This window comes from Oryctolagus cuniculus, chromosome 9 (assembly GCF_964237555.1).
Source record: "Oryctolagus cuniculus chromosome 9, mOryCun1.1, whole genome shotgun sequence".
In the NCBI taxonomy this organism is placed as follows: Eukaryota; Metazoa; Chordata; class Mammalia; order Lagomorpha; family Leporidae; genus Oryctolagus; species Oryctolagus cuniculus.
The window spans coordinates 29,854,213-29,881,526 of NC_091440.1; the positions used below are offsets into that span (position 1 = coordinate 29,854,213).

The 27,314-nt window shown below is 33.9% G+C and overlaps 1 long non-coding RNA gene across 1 annotated transcript; it reads left to right on the forward strand.

Moving 5' to 3' along the window:
* The first annotated feature begins 1,598 nt into the window (after positions 1-1,598).
* LOC103349093 (uncharacterized) lies at positions 1,599-27,314 on the forward strand. The gene is made up of 5 exons (XR_007920919.2): positions 1,599-2,000; positions 6,589-6,737; positions 10,102-10,176; positions 15,078-15,332; positions 26,476-27,314. It is a non-coding gene; the product is annotated as an uncharacterized lncRNA (long non-coding RNA).

The window sequence follows — 27,314 nt, forward strand, 5'->3', positions numbered from 1 at the left end:
AGTACTTGAACCATTACCCACTAAGCCTTCCAGACTGCATATCAGTAGGGTCTCCCTGAGTGTACATTATTAGGAAAGTAAAAATACAGTTATAGATTAGATTAGAACTTAGGCACTCTTTTGTGGAATGCAGGTGTCCCAACTGCTTCCTGACTTCTGTGTCACAGTGAGAGACCCTACTTCATATTTTGTGTTTAAATTTTTATTTCTTTTTATAATTCAAATTGATCTACAATCATTTTATATAATCACATTGTTACTGCTAATACAATATTAGCATTGTTAAACATTTTTCTGTTTTTTATTGTTTGTTTCCTTGCAAATTTTCTGTGATTAGAGCATCATATCTCACTTAAATGTGTGTGATTGTTCATTGATAAATTCACCAGAGAATGAGGTTCCCTTTGATAAAATGATAATTTCAATTAAAAGGTAATTTATTTAAAAGATACTTGACTCTTTTTATTTTATATTTTCATCATTGTCTTCAGTTATTTTTTCATTGCATTAAAATTTCAAATATATTGTTATGCTTTTATGAAATATTGCTAGGAGAACTTATTGTCATAACGTTACTTATGAAATACTTGTCTAGGAGTTTAAATGTCATTATTAATTGCCTTGTAACTCTGGGTTTGTCATTTATTTCCACTCTGGATAGACAGAAAAAAAGAAAAAAAAAAAAAAACAATTTTCTCACCAGTGTTGATCTGAGAATCAGGACTGACGATGTTATTTAATGTTTCCATTTAAACTCCCAGAAATATGCTACATTAACTGTTTTATGGTTCAAAACATCAAATTGTGAACTATTTCGTAGTCCTCTAATTAATGTGCATGTCGCTCCCCGTCTTCGTGGAGGAACGACACAGGACCCTGCGTTGTTCTTTCGTCTGCTCGGCCCTCCCCGGGTTTGCTGCTGGTTCTTCCTGGGTTGGCTACCGACCCTCCACCTCCGTGGAGGGGCGGGCCCCCTGTCACTTTTCCCCACTTCCGCAGGGGAGCGGCACACTGCCAGCCGGCTCTCTCAGGGGCTGCACAGGTGTTCCTTCAGATAGATGTTCCTCTTAGATGTTCCTGGTGCATGTTGTCTCTCTCCTCCTTTATAGTCCTCTTCCACCAATCCCAACTCTGCTACCCACACGCCGAGTACGCTGCTCTCCTCCAATCAGGAGCAGGTCCTGCAGCTTGTCAAGTTGGTGAGAGGCAGCTGGGTAGAAGCTGTTTCCTCCTCTCCCAGCGCCATATTGTGGGAGAGCAGATGCATAGAATAAGTCTTAATTCCAGTAACTTAGTCTAGTCCGAGTTGCTCCCAGTTGCTCACCACATGTGCATATTGTACTTTTGTGAATATTCTGTCTATTTTAAAATCAAATGTATTAATCATGTTTTCCAAATCTAAATGAAAGTTGACTACCTGTTGACATATATTTCATATGCAATGTTCCAAATCAATGTTATATGTAAACAGGGACTATTTTAAGGTTTTGTAATGTAAATTAAAAATTAAGTAATTTAATTTCTAAATATTTAGGTTGCTAAAATATTTCTGTCTTTACCTCAAGTTTTGTTATTTTACTTTAAAATCAATATGAAAATGAACATTTAGGACTGGGATTAAACTGGAGCGAGAATTGTCATCCTTTGTGGATATAGCAGATGTTCGGAAATACAATTCATAATATTCTGATTTTTTATTTTCTGGATTTAAAATATTATTCAAAATTATTAAAGAAAATGTTATTTTACAGTGTAATTTTATGCTAATCGTTACATCTTTCTGAAAGTCACAGATATTAAGCAAAACATAATCAACAAGTTATTTTTATTACACCTGTGATGGAGTCATTCTGTATAAAATAAAAGACAGGTTGTTATTTTACTATGAAAATGATTATAAATACTTTTCACATTTTTTTAGTGAACTCCAAAGAAACATGTATTTTCTACGGAGCATTTGGGGATTAATTTTTCTTGCAGATTTTCCATTTTTTAACATGGTAAGCAGGTCAAGTTCCTCAATTAACTTACCTTATATTTTTTAATGCCACACTAGTCTACAAGCATTCTAACCTTTTTTCAAAGTGATGATTAGCTTTAATAGAAAAACAATTCTCAACAGAAAATATGGGGTTAAATAAACTTTTTCCTTTTTGTTAGACAATTATACTCAAAGAATTTGAGACTATGATAATTTATTGATAAAACAATTTTTAAATGTAGGACCTTGAAATTTCTTTTTTTTAAATAATTATTTTACTGATTTTATAAGAGGAGTTACAGAGAGAAGTAGAACCAGAAAGAGAGAGAGGTCTTGCAATCCGCTGGTTCTCTCCCGAGGTGACCACAACAACCATAGCTGAGCTGAGCAGAGGAGCTTCTTCCAGGTCTCCCATGCAAGTGCAAGGCCCCAAAGAGTTGGGCCATCTTCTACTGCTTTCCCAGGCCATAGCAGAAAGATTTATTTTATTTATTTGAAATGAAAAATGACAGAGAAAGGTGGAGACAGAGAGAAAAAAAAAGAAATCTTCCATTCACTGGTGTACTCCTCAAATGGCCACAACAGATGGGGTTGGACCAGGATGAAACCAGGAGCCTGGATATCCATCAAGGTCTCCCATGTGGGTTGTTGGGGCCCAAGACCATGAACCATCTCCCAATGCTTTCCAAGAGAAATTTTTAGGTAGCTGTGTCAGAACCAGTGCTCTAGGGACTCCAGTTGGCATTCTGATATGGTGTGCTGACATCAGGTAGGAACATAAATCCATGAACACAACACCAGCCCCAGGAATATTTTTGTATTACATCTAAATCTTAAAACATTTTACTGAAAATACACTTGTTAATTATTTTTAATGTTATATTACTTTATTCATGTTATGAAATGCTTATTTTTATGTTGCAATACTCATTAATATTGTTAGTTGAAATAATCAAAATATCCTGGTAATGGCACAGAAATAGATATGTAGACCTATGCAACAGAATAGAATCCCCAGAAATCAATCCATACATCTATAATCAATTTATCTTTGACAAAGGAGACAAAATTAATCCCTGGAGAAAGGATGATCTCTTCAACAAATAGTGATGGAAAAATTGGATGTACACATTCAGAAGCATGAAATAAGACACCTTATTACAGTTTATACAGTTTATACAGTTATACAGTTTATACAAAATCAACTCAAAATGATCAAGGGTCTAAATTTAGATCCTGATACCATCGAATACCTAAGGAAGAACGTGGGGAACTCAGCAAGATATTAGAATAGGCAGAGTATTTTTGTAAAACAGCCCAAAAGCACAGGCAATCACAGCAAAAATGGGATTATATCAAGCTTCTGAAATGCAAAGGAAACACTTAACAAAGTACAGAGGCAACCAGCATAGTGGTAGAAACTATTTGCAAACTATGTAACTGATAAAGGATTAATATCCAGAATTTTTAAAGACCTCAAGAAACTCAACAAGATAAAACAAACAATCCAGTTAAAAAGTAGGCAAGGAACTTGAACGGGCATTTTTCAAAAGAGGAAATCCAAATGGCCAGCAGATACATGATAAAAAGCTCAGGATCACTAGCTAATAGGGAAATGCAAGTAAAAATCACAACAAGGTTTCAGCTCACCTGCTAGAATGGCTCTCATGCAGAAAATTAAAAAAAAAAAAAAAAAATGCTGGTAAGAATGTAGGGAAAAAGGTTCCCTAATCCACTATTGGAAATATAAGCTAATACAGCCATTGTGGAAGATAGTATGGGGATACCTCAGAGAAAATAGAAGTACAATATGACTCAGTGATTTCACTCATGGGAATTTACCCAAATGAAATGAAATCAGTATGTGAAAGAGTTACCATGCCCTTTGTTTATTGCAGATCAATTCACAATAGCTACGAGATGGAATAAACCTAGGTACCTACCAACTGATGACTGGATTAAGAAAATTTGGTATATATACATTATGGAATATTACTCAGCTAAAAGAAAGAATGAAATCCCATCTTTTGCAACAAAATGGATGCAACTGGGACTCATTATAGTTAGTGAAATAAGCCAGTATGGTGGTTGCATTGTGGCATAGTGGGTAAAGCTGAACCCTGTGATGCCAGCAACCCATATGGATACAGGTTTGAATCCTGGTTGCTCCACTTCCAATACACCTTTCTGCTAATGCACCTGGGAAAGCAGCAGAGGATGACCCAAGTGATTGGGCCCTTGAACCAAAGTGGGAGACCCAGAAAAAGGTCCTGGCTCCCAGCTCTGGCCATTGCAGCCATTTGGGGAGTGAATCAGTTGACGGAATATCTCTCTTTCTCTGTCACTCCCTTTCTCTCTGTAACTCTTTGAAAAACATCTAATTTAAGAAATCCAGTTCCAAAATGATTAAAGTATGTTTTTCCTGATTTGTGGTAACAAATAGTGTACAAAAATTATAATGTGTTATTATTTTCATTGCAATCTGCACAAAGCTATTCTTGTGCATAAACTGTTGGGAGGAAATGACTTGAAGTTTAAATTAAATCAACTATTATCATATAACCACACAGAAAATATTTTGATAGTACACAGTTGATTATATTTAATTAAAATTATGAACCGCTAATTAAGCATAAAAACTATATATGTGTGAAATGGTCATTTATACATTCAATTATTGTTTGTCTATAATTCCACTCAACTAAGGTATTTTGCTTTTCACTGGTTAGATTTGTTATCTAGTGAAGTATGCCTTTTTACTGTAATGTAAATTTAAAATATATTATCTCAAAACTAAGAAAAGACAAAAAGAATGGCAGAAGAAAACAGGGCAGGTGTGAGGGAGGAGAAGAATACTATTATGTTCTTAGACATATTTACAAATCATATTGAATAGGTTAACATTTAATTAAAATTAAAAAAAGAGAAAAATGATTTTTCTGTAAACAACAAAAAATAACCATAGCAACTATCATAAACAAATTTATAATAAAATGTAAATGGTTCCAGATAAGCACATACATCATTTGATAAATACATGTATTTATGCTAGGTGTTTGCCTAGTAATTATAAGCATTTAGTTTCTATTTATAAAGGAATTAGATTTTGTGTGATTAATCTACTCAAAAGTGAAATAAAATATAAAGAATATTTTATTCTAAAAGATAACTGTGAAGAGTTTTCATTTTTCCAAAATTATTGAGACAGAAAAACTATTTTGTGTTACTGTCCAAATATATTTATATATATATATATATATACTATACAAACGCAGACATAAATCCATATATTTCATGTGACACATTTTGTTTTCATGCAGAGAAAATACAAAATTCCAGCCAATAATGAATCAGAACAGTGCTGATACAAGAAAGAAAATAACAAATATCATAGTGTCAAACTGCCTAGAACAAAGAAAGCTCACATGCAAAAACGTAGTTAGAGAAAGAGGCATTTTCCTTCCTTTTTAAGAAGTTCCAAAATATTAAATAAATAGGAAGTTAAGATATAAAATAAAATGTTTGAATTTAATATATGAAAGTAGAAAGCATATTTATGTGTACATGTGTGTGTATACACATCCATATATGAGTATATGGTTTTAGTTCTTTAACTTCATGATTTTACTAGCCAATCAAATTTCATTTGTTTTGTTAATTTTAATTGAAAGCAGAAATTCTGAGCAAGAGTCAGAGAGATGTTTTCCCTCTGCTGGTTCACTCCCAAAATGCCAACAGTCAAGGCTGGGTCATACCGAACACAAAGTCTTGAACTCAGTCTGAGTCTCACGCTTTGGTGAGCAGGAACCCAACCACTTGGGTCATCGTCTGATGTCTGCTAGGGTGCACTTTAGCAGGAAGATTGAATCTAAAGCAAAACTAGGACTCAAATCAGCTCTGATTTTAATGTCCTAAGCAGTAGTTTAAACTCTGCAACTTAAACTTTGCCCCCAATCTATATTTTAGAATCAGAAACACTGATATGAGCTGTTTTCTTAAAAATTTGTCTTTTGAAATATTTCTTTTCTCTCAACTTATATCAAGATATTTCACAATATGTAAAAGATTTACTAAAAGGAACATAATAAATATAATTTGTTTTCATTATGTTATGAATATAGTTTTCCCATTTGTAAAGATTTTACCTTTGTCACTTTTAAAAAGAAAATTAAATCAGACTCCTTGTAAAATAGCTTACCTCAGCTTGACAATTTTGATTAAGTTAATCCCTTGATAATGTTTACTTTTTATTGCTCTCAACTAAACGTAACAAAAACTAAGCTGTCAATATCATTACTTATTACCTGGATTTTAAAAAGCCGCATTATAATTTGGCAATTGTGCCCACTCAAAATAATTAAACACCCCTTCACAAAATAACTTTTGTGTTGAAATGATTTCTGTTTAAGTCTCCTGAATTTGAATACATTGATCCATGCCTGATTAAATACATTAAAACACAAGGGTAACACAATTCTTATCAGGTTTAAGGCAATACTTTTAGATTTTATTAAATGGTAAGGGAATAATTAATAATTATAATGATGTGGCTTCTCTCCTAACAATAATTATAATTGTCCTTCACTCTCAATTAATCCTATGGAAAGCAAAAGATTTTCTCTGATAATGGAATGAAACTGATTTGTTGATATTGAGTTCCTCTCAAGTTGATTTTAGTAGTTTGAAAAATTTGGAACTCCACCATGTAGAAGAATGAGACCAGAGCAACACTCTATTATTCAGAAGACATCCTTGTGTAAGTTAAAACTCATAGTCATAAAATAAACTCACTGCTAATATCCTACTCTCAAGAAAAGAGTACATTTAAAATTGGTCAAATGTATAGTATTATTTGGTTTTATGTTGGGGGTTTATTTATATGAAAGACAAAGATACACGGACTTAGTAAGAGAAAACTCTTATCCACTGGTTCATTCTTCCAATGCCCTCAGCACCCAAATTATGTTGGGTAGAAACCAAGAGCCAATAACTCAGCCCAGGTGTCCTACATGGGTGACAGAGCATAATCACCTGCTATCTCACGTTTCACATTAGTAGGATTGCAGACTCAGGAACCAGAGGCAAGTTTCAAACCTAATCAATCAGATGAGGGATGCAGGTATCTTATCCACTATGCTAATTACTCACCACAATGTGTAATTTTAATACACGAGTAACAACTTGTAATGATCAATTCAGGTGAATTGTTATTGTTTTTAAGATCCAAGGAAGTGAACTGTAGAAATGATCCCTGAAAGTAATATAAGAGTGGGAATAAGAGAGGGAGGAGATGTACAATTTGGGTCATGCTCAATCGGACCTGCCCCAAATGGTGGAGTTAGAATCATGCCAGGGGATCCCAATACAATCCCATCAAGGTGGCATGTACAATGCCATCTCACTAGTACAAGTGATCAATTTCAGTTCACAATTGATCACACTGATAGGTCTAAGAGTCAAAGGGATCACACAAACAAGACTAGTGTCTGCTAATACTAGCTGATAGAATCAAAAAGGGAGAGAACAATCCATCATGGGAAGCGGATACACAGTAAATGGCAGATGTCCTAAATAGCATTCTGGCCTCAGAATCAGCCCTTAAGGCATTCGGATATGGCTGAAGAGCCCATGAGAGTATTTTAGGCATGGAAAGCCAAGATATCCTGGGGGAAAAAAAAAAGACCTAAATGGAAGGTCTCTGCGAGTGAGATCCCAGTGGAAAGAATGGGGCCATCAAAGAAGGAGGTACTTTTCTCTGAAGGGAGGAGAGAACTCCCACTTTGACTATGACCCTGTCAGAAAAAGATCGAAGTCGGCAAACTCAAAAGGCTTCCATAGCCTTGACAACTCATGACTAAAGCCTAAGGAGATTACTGACGCCATAAACAAGAGTGTCAAATTGTTAAGTCAACAACAGGAGTCACTGTGTACTTACTTCTCATGTGGGATCTGTCCTTAGTGTGTTGTCCAATGTGAAGTAATGCTATAACTAGTACTGAAACAGTATTTTACACTTTGTGTTTCTGTGTGGGTGCAAACTGATGAAATCTTTACTTAATATATACTAAACTGATCTTCTGTATATAAAGATAATTGAAAATGAATCTTGATGTGAATGGAATGGGAGAGGGAGCGGGAGATGGGCAGGGTGTGGGTGGGAGGGAAATTATGGGGGGGAGAAGCCATTGTAATCCATTAACTGTACTTTGAAAATTTATATTTACTAAATAAAAAATTAAAAAAAAAAGATCTGAGGAAGCTTCAGCATAAAATAAAATGATGGCACATGTAGAATCTTATGATTTAATCCTTTACTAAATATGTAATTAAATTGTTATATTTAATTATATGCATGTTTATATCTGTAATTATAAACATAAAATATACATATAATTTTACCTGAAAGTGGGAGAGAGAAAGAGAGAGAGAGAAGGAGAATCTTTCATCTACTTGTTCACTTCCAAAATGCCCACAAAAGCCAGGATTGGACATGCAAAGCCAGAAACCAGGAACCAGAAACCAAATTGAGTGGCAGAGACCCAAGTACCTGGTGTCTCCCAGGATGTCCATCAACAGAAAGCTGGAAATAGAAGTGGAGCCAGAACTAGCTAGATACTTGATATAGGATATGGGCATCCCAAGAGGCATCTTAACTGCTGTACCAATGATGCACCTTGGTTAATTTATATTTATAAAAATCAATGATTGGCCAGTACCACGGCTCACTAGGCTAATCCTCTGCCTGTGGCGCTGGCACCCTGGGTTCTAGTCCCAGTCTGAGTGCCGGATTCTGTCCCGGTTGCTCCTCTTCCACTCCAGCTCTCTGCTATGGCCTGGGAAGGCAGTGGAGGATGGCCCAAGTGCTTGGGCCCTGCACCCGCATGGGAGACCAGGAGGAAGCACCTGGATCCTGGCTTCTGATCGGCACAGCACGCTGGCTGTAACTGCCATTTGTGGGGTGAACCAATGGAAAAGGAAGACCTTTCTCTCTCTCTCACTGTCTAATTCTGCCTGTCCAAAAAAAAAAAAAAAAAAAAAAATCAATGATACGCACCAAGAAAAGATATTCTAGATGTTATTATTTCTTGCTTCTCATGTCATTTAATGCAGAATACCCAATCTATTTTCATAAAATTTCATGTGAGGTTTTACAAATGGAGCAAATACATGATGCTCAGTTAAATTTAACTTCAGATATTCATATATCTAATTTATATGTGTTATGTATGTGTGTGTGTGTGAGTGTGTGTGTGCATGTTTATTCAATATTTGGAACACAAAAAATTAATATTTATTTGAAGTTTAGATGATTGCAGCTCCCTGTGTATTATCTGACAATAGCTTTTTAAGCCTACAGATTAAACTTGTTCAGATAGTACTGAATTTAGATTTAAAAGATGTTAATACTTTTTAAAGTTAATTTAAAAATAGATACACTTTTGTCTAGTATATCCCCAGTGAATGATCATTTTCTCAATATGATTAATAGACATGTCATTCTAGGGTGGCCATTTGTTTTAGCAGTTAGGATGTCACTTCGGACAATCATACCCTGTATCAGAGTACCTGGGTTGGAAATCTGACTCTACTCCAATTGTGTCTTTCCACCCACCCACAGAGTGGGAAGCAGCAGGTGATAGCTCAGTATTTGAGTCACTTCAAAACATGTGGTGGATCTTATTGGAGTTTGAGACTCCTGCCTTTGGTCTGGACTGACCCTGGCTCATACAGTATCTCTCTCTCTCTCTCTCTCTCTCTGTCTCTTTCTCTCACTCTCTCTTTCTTTCTCTCTCCCCCTCACACTCCCCCCTCCTTCTCTCTTTCAAGAAAATAAGGTTTTTTTTTAATTATAAAAAGTAAAAGTGTTTTGACAGCAGGAAAAAAACCTTAGAGAATTATTAACAGAATTACTTGTTCTCTATTCAATTTCCTCCCAATAGTAAGAAACCCAACTTGGTACTGTGTTTTAAGTCCAAAGGTCAGACTCAGGAAGAGAAATATTAGTAAAGGAGAATAATAAAACATTTTCAATTGCTACAGTAAAATAGAATAATTGCCCGGGATTTCAATATTTGAACTATAATAACTTTATTTCTATTTTTTTCATTTTGTTCTCCAAGCATCTCATTATCTTCTATGTATTATGTTTGTGCAAATATGAAATTGTATTCATGACTTGCTGCCCTGAGTCTCAGGTATGGCTTTGTTCTTGTCTTCGTTACTGCTGGATTAATATCATAGATTAAATAGAAACAGCTTAGAGAGACAGCAGGAGAGCAAGAGTATAAGAAACAGAAATGGAACAAAAAACAGAGGAAATGTCAAACTTTGATCATTTTTATATTTAACTCCTTCCTCATGTATAAAACATGATCCTCTATGATAATAACTGTAAATATACCTCATCCCTTAACTGTATTGTCTTTTCCATGGGAATACTAACTGAATATGGTGTCTTTCATCATTAAGACAACCCTTTTTCACATTCATTCCAGCCTTTGTTCATTCTTAAACTTCTTCCTCCCAGGATTAGCAAATCTTTTTTTTTTTCCTGCCATTTGATTGTTTATAACATCATTCCCTGGCCTTACAAATATATCAACTTAAAATTTGCCTGCTAATTTACATCCTACCTTTATGGAATTTACATCCTACCTGTCATTGTATAGGAATAGATCAAATGATTTTGAGGGCCTTATATGGCCTGCAGGCCCAACAATATCCATCCAAGCAATATAATTCATGATTCTATGTCCCTCAATGACTGCACCACTGTCTAGTTAGACGCTGTTCAGGAAAGAATAACCTTCCATGGGAATTACCTTCACTCTTCTCTGCATCAAAACTGGTGTTTAGTGTTGCACACTCTGCTCTCAATTTTCATTATTTTCTTGTCTCCCTTTCCACTCTCATGAGCACTCCCTCCTGAACTAGTCATGTAATTTTCCATTTGGATTCTCTACATCCTATCTTGTTCTATTAATTTCAAGATCTTCTTTAAAACATATAATTAGTGCAACTCCCCTGGGTGAAATATAATTTCTCTTGAGAAAAACTCAAAGACATGGCCAAAATCTGTCTTCAGTCCAACGTTGTTTGAAAATGCACAGTTTACTGAGGCCAACGCTGTGGTGCAGTGGGTTAACGCCCTGGCCTGATGCACCGGCATCCCATATGGGTGCCAGTTCTAGTCCCAGCTGCTCTTCTTCCGGTTCAGCTCTCTGCTATGGCCTGGGAAAGCAGTGGAAGATGGCCCAAGGCCTTGGGCCCCTGCACCCATGTGGGAGACCCGGAAGAAGCTCCTGGCTCCTGGCTTCGGATTGGTGCAGCTCTGGCCGTTGCGGCCATCTGGTGAGTGAACCAGCGGATGGAAGTCCTCTCTCTCTGTCTCTACCTCTCTCTGTAACTCTGTCTTTCAAATAAATAAAAAATTTACAAAAAAGAAAATATACAGTTTACTTGTTAACGGAATTTCTGTTTTTCTGGCTGTTACCCCTACCTTGTCTTCAGAATATCAAGGTATAATTTCTATCTCTGAGCTTTTGGTGAAAGGGATACAGATTGAAGAGGAGAAGAACTAAATAAAAATATAAAAGGCTGGAAGGGAAATCTCAAGACATACTCAGGGAATGAGTACAGCTTTAGCCATTAAGATGGAAGGAAAATGTGTCTGAAATTGAGTATAAGAAGCACAAATAAAGATGTGAAATTAATTTCACTTTGCTTTTTAACTGTTGCATACATTTCTATTTTTCAGTAATTTTTCGCTCACATAAAGGAAATTTTTAAATAGTCACTAATTATTTTCCATATAGCTCATGATATATAATCTACCAAATCAAAGTCTTATGGTTTAAAAAAATCTGAGAAACAATACTTTGAGGGTGCACTATGTATTCTTTGCTTTCAAATCTTATCCTCTTACCCTCACAACACTCCCTTAATTTTTTTTAAACATTTATTTTATTTATTTGAAGGACAGAGTTACAGAGAGAGGAAGAGATAGAGAGAGAGGTCTTCCATCTGCTGGTTCACTCCCAGATGACCACAATGGCCGGAGCTGCTTAGATCCTAAGCCAGCAGCCAGGAGCTATTTACAGGTCTCCCATGTTGGTGCAAGGGCCCAAGGACTTGGGCCATCTTCTACTACTTTCCCAGTACATAGCAGAGAGCTGGATCGGAAGAGGAGCATCCAGGACTAGAACCGGCGAATATATGGGATGCCGGCACTTCAGGCCAGGGCTTTAACTCGCTGCACCACATCACCGGCCCCTTCTCCCTTAATTTTTTTTTTTTTAAATTTCTTTGTTGAAAAAGAGATAGGATTTCATTCTTTTTTTTTACAGCTGAGTAGTTTTCCATAGTGTATATATTTTATAATTTCTTTATCCAGTTATCAGTTAATGGACATCTGAGTTAATTCCATATCTTAGCTATTGTGAATCTGCAATAGACATTGAGATACAGACAACTCTTTAACATACTGATATCATTTCCCTTGGGAAATTCTAGAGTGAGATGGCTGGATCATATGGTAGATCTATTTTCAGCTTTCAGAGGTATCTCCATACAGTGTTCCACAAAGGCTGTACTAGCTTACATTGCCACCAACAGTGGATTAGAGTACATTTTACCCACATCTTCTCTAGTATTTATTGATTTCTGTATGAGTCATTCTAACTGGGGTGAGATGAAACCCCATTGTGGTGTTGATTTGCATTTCGCTGTTGACTAGTAATCCTGAGCATGTTTTATGAGATTGTTGGCCATTTAAATTTCCTCTTCTGAAAAATGCCTGTTCATGTCCTTTGCCCATTTCTTAACTGGATTTTTGTTTTGTTGTTATTTTTGTTGTTGTTGAGGCTCTTGAGCTCTTTATAGATTCTGAATATTAATCCTTTATCAGTTTCACAGCTTGCAAATATTTTTCCCCATTCTGTTTGTTGCCTTTTCACTTTGCTGAGTGTTTCTTTTAAAGTTACTTTGAGCTTTGAAATTATTTTGGAGCAAGATACAGAATGACTTTAATGTGTGTGCATGATATCAACATTCAAAATAAAAGTATATTAATATAACTACAAATGATCTAGTATATTGTACAATTCAGATATTGCATTCCAAATTAAATACTTTACAAATGTAAAACATGTGCTTCTTAAGTTGCAAGAATTATCAAGGTAATTGGGTTAATTAACAGAAAAGAAAATTGAATTTAGTGTATTTTACTGTGGTGCTTTTTGTCTTGTGGATTTAGATAACTTACATTTGATAACATAGCAAAATTTAAGCATCACAAATTGCATAGAAAGTTATTTATTCATAGATTTATTTATAGATTTATTTATTCATTTATTTGAAAGACAAAGTGACAGAGAGAGGAGAGAGAAAAATAGAGATCTTCCATTTGCTGGTTTACTCCCAATATGGTTGTACATCCTATGGCTGGTCCAATCTGAAGCCAGGAGCAAAGAATCTGAGCTCCATGTGGGTCTCCATGTGGATGACAAGGACACAAGTATTTTTAGCCATCTTATACAGCTTCCCAGGCGCATTAGTAGGGAGCTTGGTTGCAGGCAGATTGGCCAGTACTGGAATCAGCACCCCAACATGGAATGTAGGCCTGCATCAGCTTAACTTGCTATGCCATAATTCCAACTTGTTTTTAACACTTCACACAAAACCCTGTATGCAGGTTAAACCAGTTTTAGACCTTTGGGAAAGTAAATACACTCCAAACTATGTGCTAATTATATAATGATTTTACTGAGTATGTGGAATCCTAAATATTCTCTCAAACAATTTCAATGTTTTGCTTTCACTGATAAGGATTAATATTCTATTTACTTGACCTGAAGACTGTGGCTTCTAGTCAATAATACTTTGAAAATGCCCAAATCAGAATCAATCTAAAGTATATACCACATTTCAGAAATTATTTGATTAGAGGTAGAATTTTGTTCACATTGCATTATTTAGTGTATTGAATGACCAACTGTTTTCAGTCTCTCCTCTCTGTCTTATGCTCTGTTTCTCTCTCACACACACATACACAAACTACTGAAGAAAGACACAATAGCCAACAGTTAAGCCAGGTAGAGTCTGGGAGCCTAGACCTCAAATCAGATGTCCACATGGGTGGCCAGGACTTAATTACTCAAAACACCACCTGCTCCCTCCTTAAGGGTGCGTTATCATAAAGCTGAAATTGGTAGTGAGCTGAGTCTGAAACCAATGCTCTCTAATATGGAATGCAGGCATCCCAGATGGTGTCTTAACTTCTAGCCAAACATCCCTCCTTGAAGTAGAATTTCAGTCTCTCAATTATGTAGTGAATGTGTATGACATTTATGATTTACCTATGTCTCTTTGCTCAAATCTCTTGACGTACTAACATATTTTAACCTATATATCACTTGCTTTGCTTTGAGAAAGTAACTATTAATTCTATTGCTTCTTATTGTTTTTAGTTTATATCATTTGAGAATGAGAAAGAAAGAGGGAAAGCGTCCATCCACTGATTCATTCCCCAAATACCTACAATAACCAAGACTGGGCTGTAGCCAGACCTAGGAAATCAAAACTCAATCTAGGTTTCTCAGTTGGGAAACAGGATCAAAATAACTTCAGTCATCACTGCTGACTCCCAGGGTCCACATTAGTGGGAAGTTGGAGTCTGGAGCAAAAGCTAGGAATTGCATGCAGGCACTGCCATGTGGGACATAGACAACTTAAGCACTAGGTTAAAAGCTTGCTTTATTCTTTTATGATATTCATAGAGCTTTCTCTGATTAACAAAAACAATTTTACACAGAGATGATTATTATGCTCATTAAATTTTTGAACTTAGATAATTTAAACAATAATAAGAAACCTGATTGATTTTTGCCAACTGAGGTGCATTGGAAGCTGAGTAATGCCCACGAGCAAATAACTCCATACTTAGGCAACTAAGTGTAGAATACTCATACAGAAATTCCAACTATGAAAAAGTTATATCCCTCTCAATAATTCTATGTGACATTATGTTGACAGTTGGATATACCTATTCATTCTTCCATCTAGTAAGTTAAAATTGTTTTTTTTATATCAAAACCAGAATTTACAAGACACCACTCCAAGAATACATGCCTAGTCTATTATCACTGAAATATAATTGTTTATTTGGATAATGTAGAAAAATATATTATGGGGACCCTAAGAAGAGGCACAGAGAAAATCTTCTGATATGGAGTATTGAAAACATTAAAGAGGAACTTGGATCACTGCATTAAGAAAGAAAACAACAAAACATTTTCCATCTAAAAGTGCAGAAGTAAATAGATGTTGCCTCAATATTAGGATATAAATGCAGGTTGGTACTTTCCTTATAGTCTTCATTTTCATTGTTATTATATCTACTTTTAAATTAGCCACATTTTTGGCTTCCTATAAGTTTATTTCTCATTCATATCACAGTCAAAACTAGGCCACTTTCCTCTCCCGGGCAGTTCCTCAGGGACGTGAGCTCCTTCTGTTTTTGGCTCTGTCATACGTATCCCTTGCTTGCAGTTCAGACACTAGAAGGACAGAACATAGAGTAGACAGAGGCTGTAATTTCCCTGGTCTGCAAGTGACTCATATCTCTTTTGCACACATTTCACTGGCCATTCTCATTTACCTGGGTAGCCCAGAGGTTTTCAGCTGCTGGAGTATAATAAAGCCCTATCAAATACCTTTTCAACTTGGGAGATCACGAGCAAATTAAAACTATGCTTTGGCACTTATTTTAAAAGAGTTTATTGTAATTCTTCTGCCTATAATTATGCAGGCATGTGTTCCCTTTTTTGACTGTAATTTTCAATATACCATTCCATTGGAAATATTACTATTACATTTCCAGAGGAGAATTCTACTAACTTAGAAATGTAAAATTGAGAAAAAACTCTGGGCACTTAGTCTGATATGTTTACTGAAAACAAAATTATGAGCATTGTACTGTATGATCTAGGAAACAACAGACATTCAGATAAGCCCCACACTCTGATTTAAATGAAAACAAAAAGATAAAGTCTCATCGAGTTTTATCCTTTAAGTTTCTAGTTAGACTGTCTGTTATTCCAAATAAACACCATACACTCTCCCTGACTTTTTTGTGTTCAATGAGTTAATATATGGAATGTATCTTGAACCATGCCTGGCATGGTGTTGAAACTTGAGAAAGTCAAGCATAGTATTTATTCACCTGTCATTTCCCAAAGTAGAGTTATTAGGGAGTTTCTGAATTAAAACTCACCCAGTTAACACTTTTGAAATAGTTTTAGATGATTTTGACATGAGCTAATGTTGGCAGCAGTACCCTCCACAGTGCTCTGAAACTCCCGGTGAAACAAAGTCACAATGAGATTTATTTTTCACAACTTGGATAGTTACAATGAAGAGGATAGACAATTGCAAGCTTTAAGAGGAATATGTATTAATCAGTACACTGATCCACCTCTAGTAGAAATTTTTGAATATTGCAAAACAGTTTGTCAGTTACTCCTGTAGTTGCACCTAGGGTTGCATTATGCCCCAGTAATTACATAGCTATACATAAAACCGAAATAGCTGAAGCAGATGTTTATGCAAAAGATTACAAGCAAATGTTCATAAAGACATTATCATAAAAGAAAAATTGGAAAATGAAAGCAAAATGCATATTCATGAGTAAGTAAACTAAATGCAGTGTAGCGTGCAGCACAATGAGATATAATTTTTCCATAAAATGGTGTGGTACCTGTTATAACACAGATAAACCTTCGAGATGTTGAGCTAAGTGTTAAGATGTCAGTTTTTTTGTTTTTTTTTTTTTACAAAAAAGACCACATTTTCTATAGTTGTTTTATATGAAAAAGCTATAATAAGCAAAATTCATGGAGGTACAAAGGTGATAAGCAATTTACCAGTTTGGAGATTAAAGGTAGCTGAGAGTGATGGCTAACAGATATGGGGTATCTTGGAATGATGACAATTTCCTATATATACTAAGTGGTGACAGTTGCAAAATCTTGTAACTATATTAAAGTGGAATGACTTTTGACATTAAAATGAAATAAATTTATGATTTAAAATTTTATCTCAATAAAACACACAAAATAGAACATCTGTATATCTATTAGAATGCCTAAAATAAAATAAATTAAAATTAATTATGAAATATAAATATGTATTTTAGTTCTATTGAATGTAAGCTATCTTAATAAATGTAAATAGTAAGCTCAATTATTTGACTGATATTTTTAACCACATTCTAATCACCATAGTATGAAAACTGGGCATATACAAAATTATACAGGATAAAATTATGTGTATCCAATTAAAGAGTATAAGCAATTATTTTATTTCATATTATCAATGTATGATAGTCAGTTTTAAAATTTGAAGCCTCAACATTCAAATATCAATTATTATTTTAAGTACCTAAAATGTCCTTACACATACAGATGAAAAGACAAGCTGCTGTCATAGTTGATACAAGTTATGTCCCAAATTTTGCCTTGTAGATAGGCAAAAGTACATTAAAACAAAAATAAAACATGATAAAAAGAAGTTATTTAATTGGAATCAAATTTTACCAGCTTGCAATTAGAGTGAATAATTTCCAAGATATTTTATTTGTATGATATCTCATTGTTTACTGGCCTAAGAGATATGTCATCATAGACATTTGCACAAAAATTTAATGTTAATAACTTGAATAAAATAAAATAAAATAAAATGCTATTTGACTATTTGTTAGATGAAAATTTATCTTGCTTGAAATATAATTTGCACATCCTGTAACTAATATAGTATCAAAAACATGGTCAAAAGTTAATTTAATTTTCTTGCAAATGGAAATAATACAAATATTTATTTTCTTATTTTGATTATTAGAATGATTCCTTTAACATTAGTGATAGCCTGAATTTTTCATTATGGATTAATTTCTGTTGTCTTAAGTATTACTCTTAAATCATAAATCTATATATAATGAGAAATATGCAAATGTAATAGAGGGTCATAAATTAAATAAAAGATCCATAATACATTTTTAAATTAAAATAGAAAACTAATTCAATTCACTAAAAATTAAACTCAAGAGAGTTCCAATCTTTATGCTCACATCACAGTATAATTACATTAGAAAAAAATCACTGATGATGAATATTTGTAATAATATGAGTCTCTTACACGCAGAATCCTTAGTGGTCACTAAAAATTGAGGACTAAAAAGTGTGTCATTCTTTTAGTTTATTCTATTTTGTTTATAAACATTTCAGGGAATGTTTGTTATAAATAAAAAATTGGGTTACAGTTAGTATGGAAGTTGAGTATGTAAGAAAGTTTATGTTAAGAAGCAATCAATCTATACACTGAAACATAAGAGATAGATTAAGAAACACTTGACACATCTTGCAACGAACATAAAATTTATTAATACAGATCTGTATGGAAACAGATGAAATAGAAACCAACAAAACCCAAATGCACCTCTTGATTCAGAAAGGGGTTTGAAAATATATAAAGCTAGGATAAATGAGGCATAGCTGGGTGAAACTAAGTGACAGAATATGACAGGTACAGTGGAAAGGGGTGTAGAAATCCTTTGAGCATGCATATTAACAAAGCACACCTTTACATGTGTTGCATGATAAAAAAATGGCTGCTGAAACATAACTGGAGGTACTTTACTGAACACTGTGATGACTGTAAGGCAACACTACTCAGTCTGAAATCTACACAGGCTTTAGTTACAATGTTAGCTGCAGCCAATTCCATCCAATTTTATCAGGGACCCTAAAAAGCAAAGCTAACTATTTTATATAACTTGCTTTTACTCTTTTGTGATGATGATGATGATGATGATTAATATGATGAAGACAATGAAGAAAACAGCCACTGGCTATATATTTGAATTTTTTTCAATATAAGATTTTATATTAAAAACATTTTGTTTATCAATACTTTCTGTAAATTATTCATTGATTTTAAAATAGAAGCAGAAAAATATATTAATTACATAGTAAAATGGATCACACTTATTATAGATAATAAATAGTGTTTTCCATATGATAAAATAGAGTGAATTATTTATTTATCCCTTCACAACATCCATTCTATTCTTATCCTATTATGAGTTTATCCAAATTTTGTTTTGTAACACAATATATATATATATATATATATATATATATATAAATCTAAATCCATTTCTCCTATTGTCCTACAAAGAATTTCATTCTTCTTAAATAAAGTTGTTTATCAGTTTCACAACTAAAACAGCAACATTAAAAACAGTGAATACAAATAGAATTCTTCTAGTCATTTGTATGGAAGTTGACTTTGTGTAATAGGTTCCAAGTCTTTGTATAGTTACCGTCCAAATTCTTCCTTTATATAATAAGACAACAATAACTAGAGCAACAATAATTATGTTATCTAGTTGAAGAAATGCTAGAAAAACACGTCCCTATCCTTGAGAAGTGTACTCATAAAACTTTAACAACTATAGGTGTTAACATAATTTGTTGCTGGAAACAAAATATCCTGAAAAAAAAAAAACATGTGAAAGTCATTGAATTATTAAATTACAAAGAAGAAAAGTGAATTAGGTAACAGATAAAATTAACAGATATCTAAGAAACAAGGTCTAAGAAAATATCTCTTTTACAAATTCACTGAAGAGCTTTATATGAAAATACGAATGTGTTTACACACTCTTCATATAAATTACAGGTGACAATAACTAGATTTACTGGTGTTGTATCTGAACTTCACATATACATGAGGTTATTTCAAAAATTCATGAAAAAGATGAAATTAAAAATGACCATACAAAATCTAAGCTTTCATTCGCATTCCTTTCTATGTGAACTTGTCAAAACTATCCTCATACAGTGTGCTTATATATAATGTGTTTCCTTTAAAAAAAATCAAGTTTAAAAATCACAAGAGGTATGGGAGTTTGGCACAACAGTTACAACAATTCTTGGGATGGCAGCAGATTGGAACACTTGCTGGTTTGGAACACTTGCTCTTCTTTCAGATGTAGCTCCGTGCTAATGCCTATCCATGGAGAAAGCCACTCATATCATCTCTTGGTTTTTCACATAAGTAAAAAAAAAAAAAAAAAGAAATAGGGATTAAATAAATAAAAATAACAAATATTTTGTTGATATAAAAGGCAAAACAAAATATAAGGTAGCAAGTGAAGCATATATCAAATATATGACACATAGCAAAAACATTTAATAAATAAAATCAGCTGTCAAGAAGACAATATCTTAATTTTAGGAAAACAAAGCAAGGTAATAAAAATAAATGGATTTTTGACTTTTTGAAAAGATAGGTCAAATTATTTTCTTTTTTATATAATTCACTTATTTATTACATTTTTAGTATTAATTCCATGGTTAGTTACCACATTATCTCATCATGACAAATATTCAAATTTGTGTTAAAAAGCTACATAACATCTTTTTCATTTATTTTAATATTTTATCTATTTCTTTGAGAGGTAGAATAACAGAAAGGTATTCCATATGCTGGTTTACTTCCTAAATACCTGCAAAGTCAGGAGCTGAGCCAATCAGAAGCCAGGAGCCAGGAACTTTTCTGGGTCTCCTATGGTACTGCAGGGGCCTAAGAACTTGAGCCATCTTCCACTCTGTCCCAGGCCATAGCAGAAAGCTGGATCAGAAAAGGAGCAGCCAGGACACAAAGCGTCACCGGTATGGGATGCCAGTACCTCAGGCAGAGGCTTAGCCCACTATGCCACAGAGCCAGCCTGACAAAATCTCTAGAGACACAGGCCGCCCACCTCTGATATATTGAGGTTTTCTCTTGAAAAAAATGGCTTCATCTAATTAAATAGATTTGCTTTGAACACAGACTCAATGTATGTCACTATCATTTTTTTATCTAGAAATTATGAATACAACAAATGTTGACATCAAAGAGTGTGTAATCTTCTGAAAATATTTGCAGCCTCTGGAATAAGAATAGATTTTTTTCAGAATATGTATTACATAGGGACCATCAATTTGATGTCCACGATTTACAATTATTTATCTGCCGGAGAGTTGTAGTTGGCACAGTTATTATTATGATTTACCTTTTCCACAGACTGATTTTAAACCCTCATCTTTAGTATGCTAACTGGAAGGAAGGAGGAAATTCAGTTATCACAGCAAATATGTAGTGAAACTTTAAAAACAGGTGTCTCTAACAATCTGCACTCTATGATTCTGAAGAAATGGAAAACTATTTGGATATTCTGATGTAATGAAATGCACTTTTTGAGCTATTAAGATTTCTTTATCAAAAATTGAATTGTGATTAGATAGAACAAGAAATAGGCCACGAAATGTAAATCTGAAAGCCTTATGTCTTTAATATTGATTTATTAGATGTTATTTCAAAATTAGTAAAAGAAGCACACAAATATATTCACATATTCAAAAACTACACTTAGTAACTAAACCAAATACACATATGAAATTTATAATTTAAAGATTTAAGGAGTAAAAATGTTTTAAATGCCAAAGTGAAGAAAGGAAATAAAAGGAAAATGAATTTTATGTCAAGAAACAGGGAATATGCCTTTAAAATTCTTTAAGTTGATTCCTATCTTTCAAGAAGACAAAAACTGAAACATTCATCAATTGACTGATATATTTGGATAGCACAGTAAATTTGAAAACTGCCAAATTTTATTTTGCTTTAAAAGTCAATAAATATTTAGTGGCTGTAAGTTTTAAAAAATGTTAAAGTTAGATTTCTCTTATAATTTTTAGAATGAAATATAATTAATTGCTAAAACAAATATATTTATTTAATAGTGTGCATGAGGGGGCTTCACAAAGTTGGTGGACAATGGAATTTAAATTTTGCTAAAAAATAAGTATGTAACCATTGATATACTATAATGCTCTATTACAAAGGAAAACCCACCATAGCCTTACCTAAATAATCAAATTATTATTTTTGTCTAGTACACATTTCCTATATAAATTAAACCTGTTTGCCCAACTACTGTGTTGTATATCTGAATGTTTGGATGATATATGAAATAAATCTGTTGGAAAACTGGACAAGTACTAGAAATTCTATAGATAATTCTTATACTATGTCCCTATAGAATCATAATATACGATTATATGGGAATAGCTCTTTTAGAAATCTAATGCATATTTTGATTGTATCATCTGGTGTTATGTTTATGCATGAGAATATCACAAATTGGTTTGTCCTATATAAATATATAGATATCTATACAAATATGTACTATTGTAGAACTAGCATAAAATGCATTCTTTGACTTCCCAAATTTTCTATTCATAGTAAAACATACTTACTTGAGAAGAATGAATAAACATCATACGTAGTTTATATGCTATATTTCTTATTTAGTCAACAATTAACTATTTTCACACTTTCAAAAATCATTCTGTGTATAGTCAGTATACATATTTATGATATTATTGATCACATATTTAATCCCTGGAATAATATGTGCTAAAAATTCAGTATTTATTGAATGATGTTGGAAAATTTATTGATTAATAAAACAGCTAGTTTGTCTTGACAAATTATAAATTTTAATATCTACATTAAATGATCCATACATGTTACATTAAAATAAGAAACAATATGCTGTTTGAAACCATGCAGGAAACACACTGATAAAATAGATGGAAAAATCAGTATTAAAACACTAGTAGCACAATCTCATTTAGAATTATACATTTTCACAAGGAGATAAGCATGTGCCAAATCAAATCAGTCATAAATATCTAACCAAATTTGGAGTACACGTTCAAATAAATAAAGAGAAAATTTATTATCAAAAACAGAATCAAATAAGCCAAATAACTGATTTTATTGGCCAGTGTAATAATGCCATGATGTATTTAATTGTATAATATAACAACCACTGAAAATAAAACTAACAATTTCCCATAGACAGAATGACATTTGTTTATTAAACATAGTCCTCTAAGACAAAGTATTGTAACTTTTTATCTAGGACAAGACATAATTCTTTATGAGAATTTTTTGCTTTTGCATGAAATATTACATTAAAAAGCATATTTTATTATTCTTTTATGTGAAATTATGCTCTGTGCCTTATTATGTCTCATTAAGTAGCTATTATTGGGGTTTTTATTTTTAATCTTTGGGCTATAAAATAGGGACAAAGATATTTCAGACATTTCATAGGAAATGTCTTAATTGAAGGTGATCAAAGAGTATTGAACCTATGCAACAAATGTAAGTAACCACATTCACTGTTGTAATGGTTGTTAACTTTACATGTCAACTTGGCTAGGTCATGGTGTCCAGGTGGTAGGCCACATTCAATCTAGATATTTCTTTGAATTTATTTAAATGAGATTAATATTTAGACCAGTAGACAGAGTAAATATGATTCTCAGTACTGGAATTTATCCTATCAGTGGAAGGCTTGATCTTCAAAGACTGAGGGCATCAAAGACAGCATTCTCATCACAATTATGACCTACGAAGACTTTCTACTGCTATCTTGCTATACTAATGGTCCTAATCCTTGTGAATTCAGACATAAAACTAAAATACTACCTTGATCCAAAGTTCCTTCTACAAGATTGACCTCCCATTTTGGACTCACTAGCCTCCACCATATATCATATGGTACAAAAACTGAAAATTATATTTATATATGTATATGTTCATGTAAATATGACAGGTAGATAAGTGGTATGTAGTTGATGATATATCAGTAGAGAGATGATTGATGTGGATATAGATATGAATGCATATATCTTATCTTATTGGTTATTTATTTAAGGAATCTTATAAGACAAAATTTCATATAATGATTCACAAAGATCTAAGAAGTAATAAGAGAGGAAGGAGGAGGAAGCATGGGCAAGAGGGAGGGTAGGATGGGAAGGATCACTATGTTCCTAAATCTGTATATGTGAATTATATGAAATATGTTTAACTTAGATAAAAAAATTAAAATACCAAAGATCTAAATAGTGATTTTTGTGTATGTACTCAAAAAATGAGAGTACCTCAAAAAGTTATTGTAACGTAGAATTAAAGTTTATTTGGCCATGAAATATTTTGAGGTCATGAATAGTTGAGGTCCTCCAAAAGTTCATGAAAATGTGTGTTATGAACAAACCACCCCACAGATATCAAATTACACTGAATGAAACAAGCCACTCACAAGAAGCCAAATATCATGTTTTCCCTGATCTGTTGTAATTAATTAATACAAAAAAGTAATATTTGTAAACAAATTTGACATTTTGATAATTGATCTGTTTTTACAACCCTTGTCTACTGTTGAGAAGCAGTTTTTTTTTTTTTCTTCTTACTATTTGTTGAATTCTTTACTTAGTGGATGGTTACTCTTATAATTATAAAATAAACTTGAAATATGTCATTGTGTAAATTAAAAGAATAAGAAAAGAAGGAGGAGAAGGATTTAATGGGAAGTACACTATGCTTCTAAATCTGTATATAAAATGCTTCAAATTTGTTCACCTTATATAAATAAAAAAGAAAAATAATGGTATTAAAACAAGCTGTTTAAAGGTAATTTATTTGAAAGGCAGTGTTACAGAAAGACACAGAAGATATATCTTCTATGCACTGATTCACTCCCAAGATGCTGCAACAAACAGGGCTGGGGTGATCCGAAGCCAGGAGCCAGAAGCTTCCTCCAGGTCTCCCACATACGCGTAGGGTAACAGGCAAATGAATCATTCTTTGCTGCTTTCCCAGGTGCATTAGCTGAGATATAGATTGAAATTGGAGCAGCTGGAACTGGACCCAGCTCCCATATGTGATGCTAGCACTGTAAGCCATGGCTGTAACCTGCTGTGCAACAGCACTAACCCCAATGCATTTATTTTAAACTCTATTTTTCCACAAAATTTTGAAGTGTACTCATCATACTTTCATTAATTTGTTTCCTCCAAAATAATTTAAAAAATCATTTCTGCTCTTCCCATATTACATTTTAAATTGTATATATGTGCATTGTAAATTTTGATTTAATCTCAACAATTATAATAAGGTGTTTTCTTTCAATTTTATTTTGTTCTTTCAAGCATTCCATTTGCTTTATAAAAAGTGTATATATTTATATGGCATATGTCACCCCAAGGTGTTTTGCTATGGTATACATTGTATATTGTTCAAATCATGGTAAATATATCTATATCCTTAAATGGTTACTACTTTTGTGCTGAAAATATTCAAAAATAATTTTATAACTCTTCTATAAGTACACTGTACATTATCCTTATCTATATTCATCCATTCGTGAAAAAAAAATTTGACACCTTTTTCCTCTGCTCTCACTATACTTGGTTCCCATTGAGCAGTCTCTCCCCATTCTTCCATCTCCCCTCCTCTCCTCATCCTCTGGTAACTGTTATTCTACTATCAATTTCTACATGAGCAACTTTTATTCCATGTAGTAATTGTTTTTTCTGTGCCTGGGTTCTCTGAACACAGTTCCTTCTCTTTTGCTTTACTTTAAAAAAAATTGTTTTATTGTATGTACTTAAGGTATAGAACACATTTTATTTATTCTAACCTGCACTTTCAATTACCTATTTATTGGGAAGAAGAGGTAGAGACCACCAGAGAGAGAGAGAGAGAGAGAGAGAGAGATGTGATCTCTAGTTCATTGGTTCATACTCCAAATGCCTTCAATGGCTGGGGGTGGACAGGAGCCAATGCTGGAATCCAGTGACAGTCTAAGTTGCCCCATAGGTGGTATGAATTCAATTATTTAAACCACCTTACACTTCCATCAACTAATTCACTATCCAATACCCTAAACACACAACAGCTGGGAAGACCAAACCAAAGCCAACAGCCTTGGACTGAATCTGGGTTTCCTTCTCCTGGAGGAGGTACATGGGCCATCACCTGCTGCTTTCCAGGGTGCACACTGGCACATTGGCAAGAAGCTGGAATCAAAAGCAGACCTAGGACTTGAGCTCAGGTAATACAATATGGTAGGCAGGTATTCCAAACATCTTATGAAGTCTACCCCTATTTTTAATTATTTGAAAATCAATTTCTCTAGTGTTTTCTATAAAAACTGACCAATTAACATTCTCCCCAATAGTGTTCAAGGGTTCCCTTTTCTTCACATCTTTTTTGACTCTATTTATCCTATTTTTTTTTTATTACAGTCATTCTAATAGGTACAATGTAACATTTCATTATGGTTTTCATTTGTATTTTTTGATGATTAGTAAGGTTGAGCATTTTTCCACTTACCTGTTGGTCATTGATATGTCACCTGATAACCTCTGTTCAGATACTTTGCCCATTTCTGAGCTAGTTATTTCTTTTCTACTATTATGCTTTATGAGTTTTTTCTTGCACATTGGATATTTACCACTTATCAGATATATGGTTACCAGATATTTCCTATAGTTCTGTAGATTGACTTTTAATTTTGTTGATTGTTTGCTTTGCAGAATGTTTTAAAATGATGTGGATACACTTGCTTTTCTTTTGTTACCTATGTTTTGATATGACATTCAAAAAATATTGTCGAAGTCAAAATCAAGAAGCTTTACCCCTGTGGGGAGCAACTCGGACTAGACTAAGTTACTGGAATTAAGACTTATTCTATGCATCTGCTCTCCCACAATATGGCGCTGAGAAGGGAGTAAACAACTTCTACGCAGCTGCCTCTCGCCAACTTGAGTGATGACCTGCAGGAGCTGATCCTGCTCCTGATTGGAGGAGAGCAGCGTACTGGGCGTGTGGGTAGCGGAGTTGGGATTGGTGGAAGAGGACTATAAAGGAGGAGAGAGACAACATGCACCAGGAACATCTAAGGGGAACATCCGGATAACATCTGAGCAGCCCCCGAGAGAGCCGGCCGGTGGTGTGCTGCTCCCCTGCGGAAGTGGGGAAAGTGGCAGGGGGAGCCGCCCTTCCACGGAGGTGGAAGGATCCGCACCCAACCCGGGAAGGACCAGCAGCAAACCTGGGGAGGGCCGAGCAGACAAAAGAACAGCGCAGGGTCCAGTGTCGTTCCTCCGCGAAGAGGGGGAGCGACATACCCCTATGTTTTTCTAGTTGTTTTTCAGCTTTATGTCTTTTGTTTGTCTTTAATCCATTTTGGAATGATTATTGTGTGGTATAATCATATTTAAATTTAATTCTTCTGCATGTGAATATCCAGTTTACCCAACACCACTTATTGAAGACACTCTATTTTCCCTATTATCTTTTCTCAGTGAGTTCCATGGTAGAAAATTAATCAACCGTATGTCTTTGTGTTATGTTCTGGCTTGTATTATGTTTG